General features: G+C 43.3%; 1 long non-coding RNA gene across 1 annotated transcript; it reads left to right on the top strand.

The window, feature by feature from the left end:
- Positions 1-834: 834 nt before the first annotated feature.
- Positions 835-8,070, top strand: LOC130680706 (uncharacterized). Its single transcript, XR_008993766.1, has 5 exons — positions 835-997; positions 1,681-1,780; positions 2,233-2,335; positions 5,512-5,629; positions 7,964-8,070. It is a non-coding gene; the product is annotated as an uncharacterized LOC130680706 (long non-coding RNA).
- The last annotated feature ends 10,549 nt before the right edge of the window (positions 8,071-18,619 follow it).

Raw genomic sequence — 18,619 nt, 5'->3', positions numbered from 1 at the left:
TGGAGCAGAGGTCTCAAAGACCAGAGAGGTAAAATCATTTTATCTGCTCTATAGAGTCTACAGACAAGTCTGTGGAGCAAATTATTCATCTCTGATAACATGGTTATTTTTTATTCAGAGCATTCCCATCTTATACTTCTTATAAATTTCGTATCTCTACTGAAATGCTCCATATGTCTATGCCAGTTTCCATTTTCCAATCAGATGCCTTTATCTATCAACCATTGTTATTTCAAATTTCCTGTCTAAAAGTTACAACTAATCCATTCCCAGATCTGGTCTTGAATGCATTGTTTTTTTTAAATGTGTTTTACTAAGCACAGGGTTTATTGCTCAGGCAAGGGGGTTTCCGTCCCTCCCTCTGTGGTATCTGTCCTGTACTGGTACCTCATGTGTGAGGCAGTTTCCTTCCTCTTGAGCTGAGGTCCTTTGCCTTACCATTTCAAGCTGGCTTTCTGATCCTTTTCTAGAAGCAGGTTCGGTTACCGATTGCCGTTGCAGGGTACAGTGCAGGTTAGCTTTCTACTTTTCCCCCAGTAGCAGCTGAACTCTCCGTAGAGTGGATGAACTGGTGCAGAGGGAGAGGGATGGTGGGGAAGCATTTATTACTCTCTCCTCAGCGGCAGATGTCTATCAGCCCTGGAGTTAGGACAGTCAGGGTACCAGCTGGGTTTTATGTTTGTCCCTTAAGACCAGACATTTACCATCTTTTACTCATACATGGACCAGAACAGGGATAGACTCCAGATCTACCCACTAAACCCAAACTTTGACAGACCCTGCAGACCCATGCCACAGATGGGCTTCTGAACTTTTCTTATCTTTCCAGGAACATCCAGTGGAAGCCAACAGAGTAATTGGCAAGTGTGTGTGAACTTCCATTCGTCTATGGCTACACAGGATTCCAGTCTCATGATTGCCTGCTCTTAGCCTTGGAGTGTATTCAAATTTTCACTGATTTCATGGCTGCCACTCTTTCTTCTATGCTTTGCTAGAGGTGAAGTACAGTATGTGTCCCTTCTTTCTACAGAAGCAGGGCTTGTTACCTCTTAGAATCCATCACCTGATTGCTTTTTTAATTCAACCGTCTCATTCACTCAAGACGAGATACGACTTTGTAGCTTACCTCTCTTTTCCCTGCCTTTGTATGTGAGCTGTGTTGTGCTGGACTGTAGCTCCGGGAGTAAGGCAGTTCCTTCCCAGGGCAAGCTCCCTATGAATCTGGTGAAAGTGAAGAAGGGCAAGGGGAAGGGCAGGTTGGGTTAAAGGGTTTTATTGCGCCAAGCTCAGTCCCTCGCTGGGCTTCCCCTGACGCGCTACCAACTCCTCCATCTCCAGCAAGCCCGCTCCATCCAACACTCGAGCCACAGCACCTGCTCGCTTCTCCTGACCGCCCCTCCGACAGGCCCCTGGTGGCTGGCCGGTACCAGACCAATTAGGTACCTGGAACAGAGGGGAGGAGAGAATGGCTGTTTTTTGCTCCACCCCTTGCCCTGGCTGCCATCCTGCTGTGGCCTATTGTACGTAAAAGGTCCCTCATCTGCAGACCACTATGGAAGCCAGGCAGAAATTCTGGGTGGAAACTTCCATTTACCCCACAGTGACTAACATAAAACAGAAGCAGAACTCTGAGTAAACATTTAGAAGCTGATATCACAAGGTTTAATAATCTCTTTACAGATCTTTCTACTCGATTTTCATGTAAATACGTTGCAGTGATTCAGTGAATCATTTGCCTGGTGCTTCTTTTGTCTGTTGGAATCTTAGCCATGAAGTTTAAGTGAGTATGTAAAACAGAAATCTGCTTTTCCATTACTCACATAATGAAATCTTTTAAAGAGAATACACTTTTTGATCAGTTCAATTCCTTGACCGTGAATGATATTCTTTGCATAGAATGAAAATGATTTCTTAGAAACGTCATTGTCCATTTTTAAGCACATAATGAACCTTACTAAATACCGTCTGTTCTCATGTTTCCTTTACCAGAAATGCCTCTTAAAAATATCTTTCTCTATGAAAAACTTTCTCACACTGTTACCAGAATAAAATTTCCTTCTCTGTGATCAATTGCTGAATGAACTTATCATAGTTATATTATTTTATTTTTATGTTTATGAATTCATTACTTTTGAACTCCTTGAAGCAAGTGATGTTTCATTAATCATTTTTTATTTCCAAATTTAGTACAGGATCCTGCATATAAGGATGTCAAATTATTTTCTATTTCAGTTTAAAATTGACCTTTCTGAATTATCTTCAGTGACTCAGAAGTCATTCCAAGCAAAAGAATGTTCAGAAAATATCTCCTCCAACAAGAAAGCAAACAAAACAGGTAATTTCAGAAGAGACTCTGAGTCATAATTTTATTTGTAGGAAAGAGGAGAGAACTATGTATTAACTATTTTGCTTGATACATGTAACTGGATACATGTGAGGGGATAGGAGTCAAATCTATTTGTATGTCAAAGAGTATTTCTCATGTAATCACACAGATAAAATTTATACACTCAAAATGATGACACTATCAATGATGACCTAAGGTTGAATGAAATACTTTGACAAGGCACCAATGATGATTATTGGGTGGATATCTATTTATGACTTTACTTATGTATTTCTTTTTATCGAATTTCTGAAACAAACCTTTTAACAAATGTATGCACATTCATTTTCATTTTGAACAGAAAGAATACTTTATTGACAATTTTAACAGTTATATGTATTGGCTATGCTTCCTGATACACTTCTTTCTTTTTATCCTATGTATTTTTTTAAAATAATTTTTAAAAATTAAGGTATTATTGGTATACTCTTATGAAGGTTTCACATGAAAAACAATGTGGTTACTACATTCATCCATATTATCGAGTCCCCCCACCATACCTCATTGTAGTCACTGTCCATCAGTCTGATACACTTCCAATTCTGTGATTTTTAAAACAAAATTTGTTTCCCAATATGCATCTTATGAATCTTGATGACCAAAATGTTTTCAATGAGATGAACTATTAACTTTATTCTAACACAAAATTTAAGTGCTTATAGTCTGTAATGTAAAACTCAAAAAATGTTTTTGTAGTGGATAGGGTTGCTTATGTGAATTTACTGGATGTGATTTGCACTAATGGAAAGCATCAGTTATATTCTAACATTTTGGAAATGTCCACTTGTTCAAACAACTGGCAACATCATGGAGAAAACTACTACCATTTTTAAGAGATGTGCATCCCTGGAAAGAACATCACCGTTATTGCATTGATTAGGTTCAAGATTTCTTAAATCAAATATTGAAGAAGAGACGATAAAGACTTTTGTTTCATAAATTTCATTATCAAAAATTTTAAGAACGCAGCAATCCTTCAAGTTTTATATTCTTCTGAAACTCCTATTGCAGTCACAGAAATCTTTACAATTTGTGATTTTCAATGTGTACTTCACTAACATTTGAATAGCTTTCCTCAGCACTAGGATAACATACGAATAACATGTGCATAAGATTATTTGTGTCTGATTCCTTCCTACCTGGGGCCTCTTCTGCTGTCCAGGACTCCCCACCACACCATTCTAAGGGAAGCACGCCATGGTCTCCAGCTCTACTACAGCTCTGTGAACCCATCGTGGCCCCACTGTACTCTTTCATTTCCTTGTTTCATTTACCTGTGACAAATCTGAAGGGCAGTTGTTCTATTCCAAATCCTTTTTGCTTGCCTAACACCTCTGGATACATATGAGAAGTGATTTAAATGTATTTGGGCAACCCTTAGGGAGGATAAACACTTTTAGACAGGTTTTGCAATGTTCTGAGTTTTATCTAATCTCTTTGTAAACAATGTGTTGGTGTTTCTTGGGGTTGAATGAGTCTTAGTTTTTTGTCCCTGTTCTGGTTTTCTAGTGGCAGACTTTTGAGTTATAACCAAAATAACATTTCAAACCAGTCAGTCTATGTCAGGGGACAAGACACTATCTTTAAAAAGCCAGATGGTAAACATTTTTTGCAGGTTTGCAGGCCACAGTCTCTCTCAGCTGTTCAGTTCTGCTTGTTGCACAGAAGCAGCGGCAGGCAATGCCTGAATGAATGGGTGTGACTATGTTGCAGGAAAATTTTATTTACAAAAATAGGTAGTTCAAAAACCTGCAGGCCATCTGGCCACTAGTTTATATGTTCATGAAGCCTAGTGATCCTGGTACTTGAATATGGAAAGGGTTGGCTCCTTTTTCTCCAGTGCTGTATCAGGAACTCTAAAGGAAATAATACTCCAATAGAAAATGTCTAGAACCTTATTACAGCACACACATTATTTTATAAGTTTGGATATGTTGTGTACTTGAGTGTCTGTTTTTCTAGCATCTCAGAAAAATGTCTTTTCACTTTCATCATCAATATAATCTGTTAGAAATACATAGTTTTTATAAAGCTGTCTATTCTTAATCTATGATGATTCTTCCAGACTTTGTTATTGAAGGTTTGAGCAGTGACCTAAAGGAATTTTACTGTATATTTCCCTGAAAATTGTATCTTCTCACCTCCCAGTTATTTGGCCTCACAAACATGAAATCCATTGTTTACATTTAGATGTGAAAATCTTGTATCATTAATCTATATGGAAAATTAGGTTATTTTTCCAAGTGTTCTATTATATTACTTTCATTTTAAATTCAAAGTCTCTTTTTCTTCCTTGATCTACTAATTCATCAATTTCTGTCATCCCCAAAACACAGCAAGGTGGGATTTATCTTTGGTTTAAAATAGCATGGAATCAGGTAGGTCTAGAAGTTCTGCCTAAGGATTTTAGACATTCTGTATTCCTAATCCTAAAAATGAAACTAAGGATAATTTGAGTTTAAAAAGGTAATGCTAAAATTAAAGTGAAGAAAGGCAACTTATGGCTGATGATGGATGAAAGGTACAAAAATAATAATAATCATAAGAACAAAATGGATAAATGTCAGCTAACTTAGTAGAAATGTATGTTACCTGAATATAATCTTTCACATGGTAGTTGTCTTATTTTAGGAGCTAGTTCTTGGTCAATAATAACTTGTCACCAATCCTGGAGATGAAAATTTACATTGTTAATAGTTCAAAATGAAATAATTTTTAATCACAGTTATGTATAAATCTTCTTTAAAAAACTGAGGTAATAGCATTACTAAATGTGTGTTTAATGGTCAGTATGTTCTTAAATTATTAGAATACATTTAGTGGTGTACTCTTAAAATAGGCAATTTTGTATGTACTTCTGGAAGGAAAATGATTTAAATATGCATCATAGAATTTCAGAGTCAGAAGAGCCTAAGGAATGTATGATGACAAGCATGAAATATTTATAATAAAAATGCCAATTTATTTTGATGAGTGAAACTTTTCTGATATGTCTGAAAAGCAAATAAACCTACCCTGAAGCTATCCCTTCTTCATAAAATCCTGTCTTTTTAAATATTAACTATGGAAAAAAATTGACCCCAGAGTTATTAGAATAAATAGGCATCTTCCCCTGTCATTGACAGGAACAAGAACAGAAAGCTGAAGAAGAAAGAATTTATATGGAAAACATTCTGAGTGGAAACCCTCTCCTTAACTTGCAGGCCCATCCCAGCCTCAGGCCAATTTCAAAGTTAAAAGAAGGTACTCTACACTAATGGGTTGGAGATATATATATATATATATAAAGATTAAGAGTTTTATTGCAAACTATGTTCTGTAAATCCCACCTTCCACTGATAACTCTTCTCTATCAGACTGCAATAATGGAAGAAGGAAAATGAAAGAAAATAAACTTATTTTCAATAGAGATTTACAGTAACCAGCTATGTACCAGGTATTATTCAAAACACTAGGGACAGACCAAGGCACTGAGCCCTTGACCTTACAAACCTTACATTTTAGGTGTCTATGTCAGGGATCCCTAAGACTGTCCTTCAAATTCAGAGATTTACATTAGGCCTCAGGCTCAGCATATGGTTGTACTAATGGCTAATGTGGTAAAAATACAGTTATATCATAAGGGGAAAAGATACCAGAAGAATCCATGTGCGCACTTCCTTCCTTATGTTCTGTCCCTTTTGTGAAGTGTCGCACAAATTCTTGACCCCAGCAGTGCAAGTACAGTGCAGTGTTTTCTGCCCAGAGAGTGTACATTAGAGACTCAGTGCCTGAGGTTTTCACTAGGGCTAGTCTGGTAGGCAACCTCTGCACAGCACATACCAAAATCCAGACTCCCAGAAGGGAAGCAGGTGTTCTGCATAGTCCATATTTGTACAGATAGTCTAGGCACAATGACAGAAGATTCCTGAAATCCAGGTTCGCAACTGCCAGCCATGGAGCAACCTCGTGAGCAGCCTGTCTAAGAATAACAGTCTTAGGCCTGATCTGTGAACTCTTTTCTATACCACATGTGTTTGGAAGAGTGAAGTAGAAAGCTGAAGAGGGAGAATAATAAAACAATAAATATTTTATGTAGTACTTCAAAAAATAATACATAGAAAAGTATAGCAAAAAAGCTTATAGGAGGTGATGAATAGGAGGCAGGTTGGTTATTTTATATGTGATCAAGGAACCCCGTAGGCTTACCTTTGAAACCATACCTATTTCTCACCACCTCCACTGCTACCCTCTCCCTCTGGGGTGATGCAGTACCTCTCAGTTGTCTGCTTGCACCCCCACTAACTACAGTTTTTTTTAGCAGCAGCATTGTGATCCATTTAAAATGAAAGTTCACAACCTTGCTCTGAAGTATCCAGTGGCTTCCTAACTCATTTGTAGTAAACTTTGAGTCTTTAACAATGGCCCATATGCTATAAAAACTTACAGCCTCCATGCAGAGGCAACAGAATAGTCAAGGAAGGATTTGCTGGGAAGGTGACATTTTATCAGAGACCAGACTTCAAGGTATTTACCTAAGCAATTGAAAGGACTGAGATGGGGAGGAAAGTAAACTACTGTTGGAGGCAGGGGAGGTGACATATTTAAGATATGGTAAGTTTAGGATGTTATGTATGCTTTTGTGGAAATGTTGAGTAGTCCAAGTTGGAGAGGATGGATTTGGGAGTTGTCAATTTATAGAAGTTTTTCAAAGCCATGAAATTAGATGAGATCACTAGGGAATGGCTTTAGGTAGAGAAGTCAGAGGACAGCCTGGGATAATATTTAGAGATTGGGTAAATGATTAGCAATCAATGCCTGGAACTGTGCCTGGTAGGTATGAGGTGTTTAGTAAGTGAGTGCTGATTGATTGGACTTTGATGAAAGAAACTAGAAAGAAGAGGAGCAGTTAGTGAGGAGGAGGAGAACCAGAAGAGACTGGCATGTTGGAAGCCAATGAAACAAAACACTGGAAGAGGCCTAGAGAGATGATCTAGGTCAAATACCGATGACAGGGCTGGTAAAATGAGTACTGTGAACTGGCCACTCTACTTAGCCACATGGAAGAGCAGTTTTGGTGTTGAGAAGGAGAAGCTTAAAGTTTATTGGGAGTGGGTTGAGAGAGTGGTCAGAGAAAAATCTATTCAGATTATGTTTATATTAATATTAAACTATATAGTTTTTCTTTTTTGGAAGTAGACAGAATCATTTGGAGGTCAAAATATGTCTTAATATGCAGACCATATTTGACCTAGTTGTGCTCAGCTTTTCATATTTCTGTGTACTATACCAATGACTTTACTAACAATATTTCCAAAGGTGCCCCTATCCTTTATTTTCCCTGTGAAGTTTCTTCTGGCATGCATACACGCATGTACAAAGAATGTATGTTCTAAACAGATATTGCCTTCCTACTATTATAAAGCAAGATTACAACCTATTAAGAATTATTTTTATTCTTTTGGGTGTAATCAGCACATCAAATGATGTACATGTTGAGTATCTTTCTGTGTAATGACTAAGTTTTGCAGTTTGCATGCTGTTCTTGTCTCCTGAAACAAACATTATAAAAGCATTCTATTTCCTTTTTTCCCTGAGGTGGGATGATGATGTTGTTTTCAAGAACTGTGCAAAAGGTGTAGATGATCAGAAGACAAAAGATTTGTAAATGATACACTGCGATCAGAATTTCACAAAAAGTTCATGGAGTTTTATGTATTTATATTAAATAGTACAGTTTTATGTGCTTTACAGTTTTATGAGACTGTAGAATGTACATGGTCATTCGGACTTTATTTTGCTGGTGGGTTTTTTTTTTCTCTTTTCTCCCTTCAAAGTTTTGTATGGGCTCTCTTAATTTTAAGGTCCAAAATATCTTTTCCTTTATTGATACCTTATTTGATAAGGACTTGGGAATTGGTTTAACCCAGTTTCTGGTCTCTGAATTTTTCCATTCATGTTTTCTTTTTAATACAGGAAAGGGAATCTGCGTGGAATAAATATTTTTAATAATCTAAAAAACCGTATCTGTCCCCAGCTTTTTTGTTGAAATGTATGCTGCTTATGACACAATGCATATTTTCTTTGTGTATTATATTTCCTTGTGCATTACCTTCTCTCCCCATTTCTCTGACATTGGCTTAAGGTTAGTTAATTTGTGATATCTCCTCCAGGTTTTCTAAGACTATGATGAACGATGGAAGGGATCCCATTTTGAATCACATGTTGGTATGGAAGTGTCATCAACCACCAAGCTGCTTCAGTGGGTGCCCAAGGTTGGGATGGGGTACCTGCACCCCCAACGTTTTTTTCTTTTCTGTTGGTGCAAGACAGGCGCTCCTTAAGCATGCCTACGAAGCATGGATACTTGTGTTCTGCATACTCAGCTGCCATGTTTCTCTTGAATGAAGTAGAGTTTACACACTGATAAACTTTAGCTACAAAGCCTAGAAAGATTAACATCCAATGATACATGTAATAAAACCTTTGGAAATAGGATTTTGTTTGCTTGTATGTTATCCTGGAGGATAAAAATGTGGGATGTGGGAGTATGCCTGTATACCTGGGAAATGAAGTTTTCCTAAACCTGGGCTGTGATCTTTGATAGAAAACTTGGGACCAAATAGTGAGCCTTTTACAGATAGAGACCCATTCATAGGATTCCTCAGCTGTGAATTGATGTGGAGCTTAAGGTTAAAGGTAAAACTTTTAAAGCAAAAACAGTATGGCATTTATCACTGGCTATTTATTTAAACCATTTTCTATGAGACCTCACGCACTACTCCACATTTCCCCAGGGGACACTGGGACGTAGGTCGTATGTAGCCTGAGTCAGGAGAGCTGGAGATGGAGCCCGGGTCTTGACTTCACAGTCATACTCTTCATTTTTTCCAACTGAGGTATTTACACAAAACTTTGAATACAGCTTGTGTATTTTAAAAGCCTTTAACAATATTAAAACCTTGTTTTTGAAATATGTCCAACTTTACAATTTTTAAGTGCCTTTGCATTCATTTCAACTTCATAGCGTCACTTATGTAAGAGGGAAATACGTTAAAGAAAATGAAAACTCCGGCTGAGTTACTGGATCAAGGTTACTATGGGATGGGACACGTATAATTGCCTTAAAACGACATGAAAATATGCTTAAAAATGTGAGGGGCATGATGAGATTTCCAAAACTTGTTGTTGGGTTTATGAGTAAAGCCTGAGGAAAAGAACTGGCAGCACTTAATTGCATCTGAAGGCATGTTACTCACACTCAGGGGGTCCGATTTAGGTGCACTTTTACTCCCAAGATCTGCTAATTCCAGATTCCCTGGTTTGAACCTGACAGGTTCAGGTTCAGGAAGAATTAAAAGTAACGCTAATTTCAATGATTCTGTTCCTTTCCCTGTGATTTTACAATGTAAAACAACATTGTGAACACAAGTTACAGATTCAAGACAGGTAAATGTTCCAGTTTCAGCTCTCAGACTTCCAGAGTAGGTAATAGCCTTCTTACCTAAAAGCCCTTGCAACCTTCTTGTAAAACATCGGGAATCTTGCTATTGTTTCAGGGGTCCCATGCTGAGTGCAAAGAGCCAGGACATTGAAGCCAAATGGACCTATACTAAAGGAGCCCAGCTCTGTGTCTTTATGCTTTACTAAGGCTAACATTGAATACTCACCATGTACACTTATTTACACAGTATTCATTTAATCGACACCACTCCCTGTAAGGCATTAGTATTTTCCCTATTTTATAGACCAGGAAGTTAAAGTTTGTAAGAAGTTTAAAAAGAAGCAAATCATAAATATTTCAGTGAATAGGGCTGTGATTCAAACTTGGAACTGTTTTTATTCTAAAGCCCAACCTCTTAATTGCTATGCTTGACTGCCGCCTCATGTGAATTAACTCTTCGGACTTTTCTTACCCATTAAAACGATTGTAATGAGACAATCGTAAGCAAGTTCCCAGTGATAATGGAAGATGTAAATATCCGGCAGGGCACGTACAGGGATTTCATACCTGTTCTCCTACCTGCCTCTACAAGCACACAGCAGGCATTGGCCAAAACTGACAGCCCATTGTTTTGTTCTGTCATAATGATCTGGTTCTGAATTAAGAGATTCCCTAGCTCTTCAGAGCTTGGGTTGGGCAATATGTATGGCCTGGATAGGGACTGCTTTTGTTTGGTTGCTAGAATTAGAAACCCAGTAACGGAAACGCACGTAAGATAGAGGTTTATCTTAAGTATACTTAAAAGGCACCTCCTGTGTACAACTCACTCTGCTTCTTTATTCATCTGCCCAACTTCCTCTGTAAGGCCAGATTTCTGCAGCAAAATTCTAAGGTCCCTCATTCATGCTCCTGACTTCCCTGGAAGGGAGTCTTCATGACCTTATAGCTACTACGGTTCAAAGAGCCCCTGTATTCAGAGACAGAGGTGAACCAGTGAGCAGTGACCAGGAACCAGGTCACCTAGTACAAAAATGGGCAAGGGCAGGGAGAGGGTGATGGCACCAACTCTGTCAGAGAAAGGGCTTGAGATACTCAGCTGCACTCATGGCAGACAAAGCCTGGAGACAGATGTCACAGCTGTGACCGCAGGTTCCTCAGGGCCAGTGCCTGCTTCTCCCTGCAGCTCTAGCACTATGTCGGGCTCCTAGCAAGGGCTCCCCCCTGCCTCCAGGGCTGGCCTGGGCACAGCTGTAACCTGGGCAGCAGAGGCCCATGAGGCCTGCCAGGGGTGGCCCTGCTGGGTGAGCTGCTGCTGGCTACCGGAAGCACCAGCACCAAGCCGAGTGGGGCTTGTCCTGTTTTTGAGACTCCTTTTTTGTAGTAGGACAAATCGGACTGAACCACTCCTGTGGGGAGAGGGTGGAGCAAGAGAGGCCAAAGAGGACAGCGGAGTTCCTGAGGGCTGGAGTACTGACTTCCTGGGACCAAGGCGGGCCACAGGAGAGACAAGACCGGCCTTGGAATCATCTTTCAAGAAATGTGAGACGGCGTTTTACCTGTGGTGGTGTTGGCACACGGCTGTCGTGCAACTCTCTGAACCACACTCCCACAGAGCCCCTGCTGTGCACATCCTCGCTCTGGAAAGGTTTCTGTACAGGAACTCAGGTGTTTTTTCTTTTCATTTTTTGAAATGTCTTATTCTTACCTGGGCTGACTCTCAGAGGCACTTCAGGAGAAGAAAGAGGAGGAAGAAATCAGCATGTTCACGCCTGTTCCCACTCCAGGGTGATCTTTTCATGTAACTGTATTTTCCAACAGCCTCCCTTTTGAGAAGCAGACAAAGAAATGGCTCCTAAAGGCCCCAGACTAATCAGAAGCAGTTTCCTGGCTACTCAGCCATCTCTGTATGTGCCAGAGTCTGAGGAAGGAGGGAAGAGGCATGGGGGGCATAAAGGACTTTTTGCCTTTTTCAGAAGGAAGGGTTCTAATGTCATTCTGAGAGTTCCTCAACGCACACATGTCCTCGTAAGCCTAACTCAGCCCCAGAGGCCTACTTCTAGAGGGTGGGCTCAGTAAGAGCCGGGGGTTAGTCACTCTCTGCAAAAGCCCTGATGCCCAGGCCACACCTCAACCAATTAAACCAGAAACTTTGGGGAGGAAACCTCTGCATCCATGTATTTTAAAGCTCTCTAGTTGATAACAAACTTTATCCTAGTTTGAGAACCACTGCTTTATCGTGTCCCTGCTTTAGACCTACAATATCTTTGTCAATGTAATATTAATATTTAATGTTAATATTACAATTCAATATTACATACTGTTATATAATACATCATATTCATTATATATATATATTCAATATTATACACATACATTATTGAGTTTGTTAGATGATAGCTATCTACTTAAACATAATTCTTGCATTATATAGAGCAGGTATAATTCTTAAGCCACAGACTCAGGTATGCAAAAATATGTATTGTTTTGTTTTACTATAATTCAACTTAATTTCTCTTTCTATCCCCTATCCTTGCAGAGAAGACAATCAGAGTTGATTCCATTTTATTTCAGTTCTGGGTTTAGATATGCAATATCCTTTGAATCTCTCTTAGGTTACTTATTATGGGGAGGAGAGAAATGTGCTTGGTTATTATTTTGAAACCGAGGCACCTCTTGAATAAATTATTGGATGTCAAAATGACAATGGAGCCACAAAATTCATATGGAGCCACAAAAGACCCCAAACAGCCAAAGCAATCCTGAGGAAGAAGAATAAAGCAAGGGAGATTATGCTCCCCAACTTCAAGCTCTACTACAAAGCCATTGTAATCAGGACAATTTGGCACTGGCACAAGAACAGACCCACAGACCAATGGAACAGACTAGAGAGTCCAGATATAAACCCAAGAATATATATATGGTCAATTAAAATATGATAAAGGAGCCATGGATATACAATGGGGAAATGACAGCCTCTTCAACAGCTGGTGTTGGCAAAATTGGACAGCTACATGCAAGAGAATAAAACCGGATAATTGTCTAACCCTATATACAAAAGTAAACTTGAAACGGATCAAAGACCTGAATGTAAGTCATGAAACCATAAAACTCTTAGAAGAAAGCATAGGTAAAAATCTCTTGAATATAAACATGAGCAACTTTTCCCTGAATGCATCTTCTCAGGCAAGGGGAACAAAAGCCAAAATGAACAAATGAGACAACATCAAGCTAAAAAGCTTCTGTACAGCAAAGGACACCATCAGTACAACAAAAAGACATCCTACAGTATAGGAGGATATATTTGTAAATGACACAGCCAACAAGGGGTTAATATTCAAACTGTATAACGAAATCAGAAGCCTCAACACCCAAAAAGCAAAAAACCTGAACAAAAAATGGGCAGAGGATATGAACACACACTTCTCCCAAGAAGAAATTCAGATGGCCAACAGGCACATGAAAAGATGCTCCATATCACTAATTATCAGGGAAATGAAAATTAAAACCACAAAGAGCTTTCACCTCACAACGGTTAGGATGGCCAACATCCAAAAGACAAGGAACAACAAGTGCTGCAGAGGATGTGGAGAAAGGGGAACCCTCCTACACTGCTGGTGGGAATGTAAATTCGTTCAACCATTGTGGAAAAGCAATACAGAGTTCCTCAAAAAACTAAAAATAGAAATACCATTTGACCCGAGAATTCCACTCATACGAATTCACCCAAACACGACAAGTTCTCAGATACAAAAAGACACATGCACCCCAATGTTTATCGCAGCACTATTTACAATAGCCAAGATATGGAAGCGACCTAAGTGTCCATCAGCAGATGAATGGCTAAAGAAGATGTGGTACATATACACAATGGAATACTATTCAGCCATAAGAAAGAAACAAATCCTACCATTTGCTACAACATGGATGGAGCTAGAGGGTATCATACTCAGTGAAATAAGTCAGGCAGAGAAAGACAAATACCAAATGATTTCCCTCATTTGTGGAGTATAACAACAAAGCAAAACTGAAAGAACAAAACAGCAGCAGACTCAGAGACACCCAAGAAGGGTCTAGTGGTTAGCAAAGGGGAGTGGGGGGAGGGAGGGAGAAGGATATTATGGGGTATTATGATTAGTACACATGGTGTGGGGAGTCACAGAGAAGACAGTGAAGCAGAGAGAACACAAATAGTCACCCTGTGGCACCTTACTACACTGATGGACAGTGACTGCAATGGGCTATGGGGTGGGGACTCAATAACATGGGTGAATGTAGTAAACACATTGTTTTTCATGTGAGACCTTCATAAGTGTGCATATCGATGATACCTTAATAAAAAAAAAAAAAGGAATGTGGGGACCAGATAATGTCCGGATGAGAGGAAAAGTGGCTAAGGTCTCCCTGACAGAGTGAATAGAGTTGGAAAGAAGGAACCTACAAGGCCCAGTAGGGTGCAGAGCCCTGTGGGACGGGATGGTGGGGGAGGGGCTGTGGTTCCACCTGCTCCTCCTCTGTCCCCTCCCCCGCCCTCAGGAACCGTTTGTGACAAGGTAACTGCTCTGTAATGTGCACCTGCAGGGCTATGCCCAAGCACAGGCCCAGAGGTCAGTTGCCTGAGGGCAGCAGTGCGATTCAGATGATGGAGAGTCCTCTCCTGTGTCTGAAAAGCGTTCTAGCTACCTGGCTGAGCTCCAGCTCCACTTCCTGGGTGCCTAACACCATTGGAGGCATCCTGTGGGGACTGCGGCTCTTCCTTCTATTACTCCCCTTCTTTGTAAGTGATCCATGCTCATCACTATCATCTAAAAAACATGGAAACATCAGGAAGGTAAGGAACCCTTGGCCCAGACCCAACAGAATGTGGTTCTCTCTTCTCTATCTTTACTTCTGCTTTTTGGAGTCAGCTGTAGAGGCTCCTGGGATGGGAAAGAAGAGATCATCTCTTCTCAGGAAAGAATACAAGATCCTCCTTCTAGGCATAAGCCAGGCCAGGTGCGAGTTCCTGAAGGAGGATCTAGCCAAAGATCCTAGACAGGGGCCAGGTGGCTAAAGGGCTCCAGGCCAAAATCCCAAACCCAGTGGCTGGCAGCTGAGGCCCAGATCCTAAGAATCTGATGTCTGCAGGAGGACAGGCCCCTGAGCACTGATTTACCAGCTGCCTTGCTGGGGCAGGGGTCTAGGGCGAGGCTTCGTACAGGCTGACCCGAGGGCAGTGCTGACCCTGCAGTGCCTCTGAGCAGGGGCTGCAGTGGGGCATTGCCTTGGGAGGCAGAGTGCGGCCTGACGGAGCTAAGAGGGGCCTGTAGGTCTGAGCACATGTGTGTTTCTTGAGCAGAGAAATACACTGACACAAGAAAGCCAGGGCGGGTCCCACACAGAAAATCCTTCTTTACATTCTTCAAGGAAGGAAAAGGGAAAATGTTCTTATCTATGTTAAAAATGAGTACAAGGACAGGACACCTCGGGGCCTGTTAGGTAAATGTAGCAAGTCCTGTGTATAGACACCGAGCCTCTGCAGCTTGTCTATGAAGGTGAGTAAGACTTGGTCCCAGCCTGTCATGTTTTTGGTCCCTCAGCGTTACTTGGAGCCAAATGGAAAGAAAAAGTATATAAAAGGAAGTGGATCTCTGAAAGGTGAGCTTCTGTCAGCCGGCCCTGCCCACCCGAGTCAGCCTGTCTCTCCCGCTGGAGGGCCCAGCTACACGACGCCCCTGAGGATGGTGCTGCCAAACACGGACACGGTGGGCTGGAGTGGACCAAAAGTGTACGGACTGGGAAGGGGGGACTCCAGGTCCACGTGTGGGCTTTTAACTTCCCTCAGGTGCCTCTGTGAGGTGGCCCTTGCCATGTCTCCCCCAGAGGGTGGCTGTGAGGGCCGCAGCAGGCAATGGATGTCGAAGCACTTTGCAAATGGCAAAGTGTTCCGCGTTATGAGTCTTGCCATTGCCGTCAGGGGTCCTGCGGGCTTGGACACTGAGGCTTGGGGTCCAGACTCTAAGCTCCCCAATGTCTCCCCTAAAGGGATGTAGCCCTCAGTCTCCTATAAGACACCTAGGTCCCTGCCTTCCCCACAATGATCCCGTCTTCCGCTTTCCAGCTTGCAGGGAATTCCTTCGTGACCTGGGAGAGATTAAGGACCTGTTACTTCTTCTGAGAAGGTAAAGAATCTTCCCTTCTCCTCTGGGTCCTCCTTCCCCCCAGAGCCTTATGACGGGACTCCAGGGCTGCAGGCAGCCTGGGACTGACGTGGTGGGGGAGACATGGGGACAGGTGTGACTGCAGACCTGGGGGACAGCAGGAGCACTGTGCAGCCAGCATGGGGACCTGCAGGACCATGGGCTTCAGGCGCTCAGCCCTGCCGGGCCTGCTCGGCCCCTCCTGGCCCTGGCTGCTCCTGGCTGCAGCTCTTGCCTCCTGTCTTCTGCAGCCGCGTGAGGAGGCTCCCTGAAAACGGTGACTATCAGATGTCACCTCAAGAGCACCAAAGTGAGGGGTCCAAAGCAGAGCGTGCGGGAGCCCAGTGGCCGTGCGGGGAGCCTGAGGACAGCGCTGTTCCTGCTGTGGGCCATTCGGCTCCCTTGGCTCCTCCGGCCACATGCTCTCCACTTCTGGCCTCCAGCTGCTCACCAGGCCTGCTAACGTCCAAAGTTTGTATCCATTCAGACTCGTCCTGGAGTGACTCTCAGCCTCTAGAGCCTCTCCCACGTAGTCCTTCCCCTTCCCAACCAAATTCCACGGATTCAGAGCCTTGCCCTCCACCTCCAATGGCTTCCTTTGTCCCACCACCAAGCTCCACTCCAACTCACACTCAGCGTGACTCAATGGCACTCTGCCTAGGCACCCTCCCATGGAGCTCGGCCCCATATGCACACTGGCTGGCTTCTCACACCCGAGTCATCTCAGGCGTTGGTCGCGCAACCTCGCCCGTGCCAGCCCCTTCCAGGTGTCAGGCAGATGAAAAAGCCAGGAGCCACTCGACCTCCTCACGATCCAAGTCGCAGCAAGAACACCTGCCCCAACACACACCAGAGGTCTCATTCTGGGGACACCCCACAGACAAACAGGTAGAGGCTTGTAGCCCCTCATTTGTCAACCCTGACACCCAGAAGCTGCGGGAGACACTGATCAGCAGGAGAACAGAGCAGAAGATGAGGAAGGAGAACGAAAAGGGAGATGGGTCAGACCACCGCCTGAATTGTTTGGGGACTGTGAAGTCCCTGGGTGAGAGCACAAAAGGCAAACCAGAGCAGCTGGCCAGTCCTGGAAAGACCCCAGATACTAAGGATTTGGGGGACCATTTACAGCAGAAATGCGAACAGTTCTTCTGGGGTATCCCCTTTCTACACAGCGAGTCACTGGAGGCTAATGCCAGGGAATCTGGTTCCCAGCAAGAGATTCGCTCTGTCTCTTTCAATGGACACTCTTCTGCCTTCCCATTCCGATTTCAGGCTACACGCACAGTAGGGCCACGCATTTCACCAACCCAACCCCTGCCTCAGCCTGTGGCCCCATCCCAGCACTTGTATCAGATTGTGGCCCCATCCCAGGTCCTGCCTCAGCCTGTGGCCCCATCCCAGGTCCTGCCTCAGCCTGCAGCCCCATCCCAGCACAATCTGGAATGTCATTCTGTGGAGAAGCAGCGAGAAAGTAAGCAGAAGACTTTACCTCCTACGGTTAAAAAAGCTCAAGTCTTCAGCCCAGTGAGTCCCCTCCCAGCCCCCTCACCTATGTATGAGGAAATGCAGAAAAACCTGGAGGAGACCCTACCTGATGATGGCCACGCGTCCTCAGAGGCCCCTCTGATCACACAGGCGAGCGGGCTGCCTGTTCAGACTTCCACGTGCGTGTCTGTGGGCAGAATGTGGCACAGCGAGATGGCCGTGAGGGCCCACAGAGCCAGCCTGGAGATGAGCCCAGGTGCAGCCACGGCCAGCAGTGAGTCAGGTGGGGAGGGTGGAGGCTGGGCCGCAGGAGTCCCCCACTGCAGGATCACAGTGTTGGAGGGCAGCACTGGGTCCCCTTCTTCAAGTGCTGATGAAGACCGGGGGTCGGTGGTGGCTGAGGAGGCCTCTGCTTGGAAAGTCACCTTGAAATCCAGTGTGCCGGCCAACTCCCAAATTACTAATGTGGATCTGAGGAGATCAGGGACTCCAGGGACAAATAAAATCCCAACACTGCCGAGTGTAAAGGGTGTGATTCAGGATCCAGAAGAGCCACGCCTTGAAGCACAGCACAGTGACTCTGAGCTCTGCGAGAAGGTAGCGTCTGGGAAGCAGCCTGCGGACAGCGGCCCTGCTGAGCTTCTTCAGGACTGCGACGCTCCCGCGCTCCCGCAGCACTCCCGGGCGTTTCTTGCCGCAGACGGTTCGGATTCTCAGAGCTCTCTGTGCAGCTCGCAGAGCACATCAACTGGGGACACATCAGCTGCGCATGTGTCAGGTGACATGATGTTGAATAGATGGGCCTCACATCAGAACAGCCAGGGGCTGAAGGGGTCCTGGAAACCGGAGGAGCCAGATCAGAGCCAGAGCAACATGGCTGTCCCTGCTGGTGAGGAAAAGCACTGTAGGAGGTCCGACCAAGGAGAGCATGAAAAAAGATCAGCACAACTGAGGGCATCCCAGGACAATGGGATGATAAATAAGGATAAGGAAACAGTAGAATCCTTAAGAAGCAAGTCCTGCCAGCTGGGACAGAAGGAGGAACAGGCTCCTCCAGAAAGCCACATCACAAAAAAGAGACAGCACTTTCCACGGGAGATTTTCTCCAGTGAACTTCCCCAGCAAAAAGGCAGGCCTCCATCAGCGACC

This window comes from Manis pentadactyla, chromosome 14 (assembly GCF_030020395.1).
Source record: "Manis pentadactyla isolate mManPen7 chromosome 14, mManPen7.hap1, whole genome shotgun sequence".
In the NCBI taxonomy this organism is placed as follows: domain Eukaryota; kingdom Metazoa; phylum Chordata; class Mammalia; order Pholidota; family Manidae; genus Manis; species Manis pentadactyla.
This window is presented reverse-complemented; position numbering and strand designations above follow the sequence as displayed.